Genomic DNA, 5,289 nt, shown 5'->3' on the forward strand with positions numbered 1-5,289 from the left:
CACACCTCATAAAAAAGGATTGGTGGCGACTCCTATTTTCATTTTTTATAAAAAGTCGACTTCAAAAAAAAAGGTTTCGACATATGGGTTTCACATATTTCAACACTTACTCATACTCCACTGGTAATCCTGCCAAAATAATACTGACTTGTCTAAGATCAGGTACCAATATACCAACTGCAGTGAGAACATCACATATGTTCCTTATCTTAGTCAAATATTCTTTAATGGACAAGTACCCTTTTTTCTGAGAATAAAGACTATATCTTAGACTAAAAATCTTCATACTTGACTTAATTAGCAACAAACTGTATTTCAATTGCGAGCCAGACATCTAGACTCGTGTGAGCACTAGTGAGATAAACAAGAATCTCATCACACATAGTAGACAAAAGCCAAGTTGCCAAGAGTTTGTCTTGTTGATTATGCTCCAAGGATGCAGTATTTTCCACCAATTGACCATTGTTGTTATCAAGAAACAAAGATGGAACATTGATAGTGCCTAAAACAAAATCTTGCAAATTACAACCTTCAAAAATCAACATAATTTGATGTTTCCACAGAAGAAATTTTGTTTCACTGAGCTTAATAGTATCATGCTTAGAAAATTGAGAAACACGTTTACTATCTATGCAAGAATTGTACCCAGGATCCAAATGACAAGAAGATACTTGTCTAGCACCATTACCATCATTAGCAGATTGTTGGTGACTACTGCCATCTCATGAGATTAGAAAGAATACATGAACCTCAAAAAATCAAAGAAGAGAGAATATCAAAGAGAAGAAAGAAAGAAAGATTTCTTCACTAAGTTCAACATGAATACAAAGAACCTACAATATTTATACTAAGTTTTAACAAAGAAGATGAGTAACAAAATGAATCAAGTAAGTCAATAACTTATTAACAACCTAATTGTTGCAGCAGTTCATTATGCTTAATTGCTGTTGCAGCTTATTTCTTGACATTCACCGTACCTTTTGGCTGCTGCTACTGAAGCTTGCGAACAGCTCAACTGCTGCAATTCAATCCTTAACACATTAAAACATTTAAAATTTTCATTTAATCATAAATTAAAATTAAGTAATAAAATTCAATAAAATTTATTGTTTAGGAAAACCGAATCCTATAAAACTAAAATGAAAAAGTTACATTATACCAAAAAAAAAATGGAAATGTTTTGTTTATTGAATAAAAAATAACAAGGTTAAACAAAATAAAATATAATTATGAATTTGGGTATCCGATAGAAAGTTATTTACCTTATCATCCTTTAAAATTTTAAAAATAAACAAAATAAAACAAAAGAGACTGACTATTATTTATTCATTTCTTTCTTCTCTTTTGATTCATTAGCTGAGTTATAATATTCAGTTATTTGGTTCTATGTCTTAAAAAATATGACACAAAATCTCGATGAATTCGACTCGAAGTCGAGTTTAAAATTCTTTTAACTAACTTCTAAAAATAGACAAAAGAAAAACAATAAATTAAATTCCAAAATAAAAAAAATGAAACAATATTTGGGTAAAAAGGTTTTTTTTAATCGCATTTTTAACTTTAAAACACTTGCGTTTTCCGTTATTTTTGCGGTAAAAAATATACTTTTAAGTTAAAAGTGGTTTTTCACCTTAATATAGAATGCATATAAAATTCTTGACCCCGAAATTTAAAAATAAAAAAAAAGTGCTGCTGTTTTAACTCAGCCAATGAATCTAAAGAGAAGAAAGTAAAGATGTATCTTTCAATTTTCGAAGGAAATTGGCAAAGGCTTTCTTAATAGAAATGGATATTTATACCACACAGATTGTACCATATTACTTTCTTAATTCAATATATTAATTAAATTACAAATTATGTCGACATTTTTTTTGGTAAAAAAGTACATTAGGAAATTATGTCGACATGTTATCTATATCTAGATATGCATTTCTTTCTTTTTGACAGTTGTCCAATTAAACAAGCAATTCTTTTTTAGATTTTATACGAATGGTTTGAATTTTAAATTTAATTTTTGAAATAATTTGATAGTTTGAATATTTTATTATGATTAAAATGTTAATATATACGTGTCTAATTACATAATCTTTTACTTCTTTTATTTGAGATTATATAATAATGATCAATTTTTAATTTTGGTTTGTATATTACACTTAATTTGAAATTTAATCTTTAAATTTATTTTTTTTAAAATTTATTTTAGTACATCAATTTTTATAATACTATTTTTAGTCAAAATATTTTATTTTTGAATATGTTGACTTATACATGTCCAAATACATAACCTTTTATATTTTTTGAGACTATATAACAATCATCATGTAATGCTCCAAACCCAGCCTAGATGACAAAACTAAGTCTGGAGAGCCACGTCAAATATTTTTCAAAACATAATTTCTAAAACTTGGTTTCAAAGTCTTCCAAACCAGAAGAATTTTAACAAACATAACATTTACTTCGAAATTTATCATTTAGAAAGTCAAATATCTCGAAACCACTAAAACTAATAATAAAAAATGTGACTAAGCTCACGATCCGTCGACCCAATCAAGTTTGTGGGTTATTTGTAATTCAATTAACAGACAAAGTGAATTAATAACTCAATAAAGAAACAATTATATATATATTCAAATAAAGTTAAAATTAAACCAATAAGGTCCCAAATTCATATTCGAAATCAGATACAAAAGATAATCTGTCTAATTTAACAGATCAGAACAGCTAACTCAAATAACAAGTTAGCTTATTCCTAGACACAAAACAGATCAAACAGACGAAATTTCCTACCCTCATTCGCTACACACCATCTCCGACCAACCTAACACACCAAATTAAGTATTTAATACTCATCCAACCCTACACACCACATAGTGTCAGTATGACACATTTCGATAACTGCAGACTAGATGCCAGATCAGATTACGGATACTGGTGGCTTAGCCACTAATTCAGAGCAGAACACTTCCTCCTTTACACAATTCACCCCAATGCATATGTAGATTTCAAACGACGATTGATAAGGATGCTTATATGATCATTCAGATACAGTTTATACCCAGATAGAATATATCAAAATTATTAATGATTGTTACATTCAACCCGCATACAGATATTCAATACTCAGCCTCATATCATAGAATAACAGTTTATACAATCTATTTCAGTTTATACGAACCTTACAAAAGACCGACATTAGTTTCAAACGACGCACGCAGCCTGAGGGTGAAGTTTAGTTCTTGATCCACACGCCTATGTGGTTCAACACGGCCTAGATAGCTGGCCCATGTGGCTTTACACGGCCTGACACACGTCTGTGTCATCTGCCCGTATGGCCCTACTATGCAAACAGTGAGTTACATGGCTTGGACACCCGTGTAACACCCCAAAACCCGATCTAAAAGTTTAGGCCGGATTCCGAAGGTCACGTTGATCACCGAAGTGATCGTGGGAGAAATTTTAGTTTAATCAACTAGAAAACAAATGGTATTTAAGTTACGTAAAACTCTCCGTTGTAAAATCCCGATATTACAAAAATTTTAATCCCAAAATATGCTTACGTGCGTATAACTCAATATTTCTTACCACAATATTCAAAATTAAACTTACAATTCAAACCGTTTATTTATAAATGCGGAATTTATGTAAAATACTTTTAAAGTCAATAATAAAACGTGGCTGTCCGAGACCTCTGGTGTGCCGAGTTCAGCAACAACATACGAAAGTACCTGAAAAAGGGAAACTGAGGGGGATGAGCTACACAAGCCCAGTGTGAGATCGAAACTTCAGAAAAACAAACATTAAGCGCTACAATAAAAACAAAATATCACATTGGCAATTTGATATCCAAATAATCATTACAACCAAAATAGAACCATCAGTACTAAACACATCGATCTATATACAGTTAATCTCGCAATCAAACAGATAAAATGCGGAACAAATGCAACAACATGAAACCCACCCACCCATCCAACCAAACACCTCACCATCTCCCATTCACACCACAAATGAGCTATAAGAAACTCAACCAACCCTGCACACCTTATAGGACCTCGAAAGGCCCATCCAACCCTACACACCATGAATGTGGAACTAAGCCACACAAATAGCAGTATGGAGCTGAGCTGCCAAAAGTATCGTACTGTGCGGTAAATCGCTATACAGACATATTGCAGTTAAAACTGCCAAATCAGATCAGACTTCCTTCTCTTCATATCCTAAACCCAAAATCATAATGCAAATGCAAGAATGCACACCAAATACTGTCAATTACACAGACGCAGAAGCTCGCAATTAATCAGTCAGTTATAGAATCGATGTACACAATTTCCAAACAGTCACACACACCCACATCACTTAACCACTAAAGCAGACAGATATTTGTTAGGCAATATCATATTAACGAACCACTTAACTATTGCAACGATTGTATAAACCAGATAATTCTGAGTTAAAACAGAGTTCTGACTACCCTTACTAAGACCTAGCCAAGGGTCAGAAGACACAGAACCATAAACAGGTTAGAAATCAACATAATACAAAAATTTGGCAAGGCAAGACCACATGGCCGTGTGGAATTGCCCAGGCTGTGTGGGGGTCTACAGGCCCATGTGGAGGCTACACACGCCCATGTGAAGGCCCCACACGCCCGTGTGAGCAGAGTGTAATTCACTCTCTAAAAGTGCTAAAAATTAAGAGTAGAGGCAACACGGCCATGTGGAGCCTCATACCCCCGTGTGGGACACATGCCCGTATGACACCAAAAATTATCAAAAACCTTAAATTCCCAAACACACATGCCCCTGTGCCCAGGGGACACTGTCATGTGAAAATCGACTAATTTTCCCAAATCTACTATATGGCCGTGTGGCCAAGCTGTGTGGTACCTAATGTTACCCGAAAACCCTAATTCCTAATTCCATACGCTCGTGTGGCCACCCATATGGCCACGAAACCAATTTAAACAGCTTGGAAAACATGAATTTTGACATCAAATGATCTTTAACCTCTAACAGTGCAAAAACACACCTTAACCAGTAGAATTTTTACGCAAAACAACAACAATTGACACTTCAAACAAAAACCCACAAACCATGTCGAAATTTACAAAACCAAATCAGAATTTTGGCAATAACAAAAAGGAAAATTTTTTGAACCCACACCTTAATTCGCGATAACAACCACCAAAATCGTTTGATTCGCTCTTCCAAACCGATTCAAAAACCATAATTTAACATATCAATTTATAAAAACTTCAGTTTAACAGTAAAAGAAAATGAAAGGAATTCT

General features: G+C 33.1%; 1 long non-coding RNA gene across 1 annotated transcript; it reads right to left on the reverse strand.

The window, feature by feature from the left end:
* Positions 1-775: 775 nt before the first annotated feature.
* LOC107961219 (uncharacterized) lies at positions 776-1,749 on the reverse strand. The gene is made up of 2 exons (XR_001701222.2): positions 1,263-1,749; positions 776-1,018 (listed from the first exon to the last, which is right to left on the reverse strand). It is a non-coding gene; the product is annotated as an uncharacterized lncRNA (long non-coding RNA).
* Positions 1,750-5,289: the final 3,540 nt, after the last annotated feature.

The sequence above is a fragment of the Gossypium hirsutum genome, chromosome A05, assembly GCF_007990345.1.
Source record: "Gossypium hirsutum isolate 1008001.06 chromosome A05, Gossypium_hirsutum_v2.1, whole genome shotgun sequence".
NCBI classification, from domain to species: domain Eukaryota; kingdom Viridiplantae; phylum Streptophyta; class Magnoliopsida; order Malvales; family Malvaceae; genus Gossypium; species Gossypium hirsutum.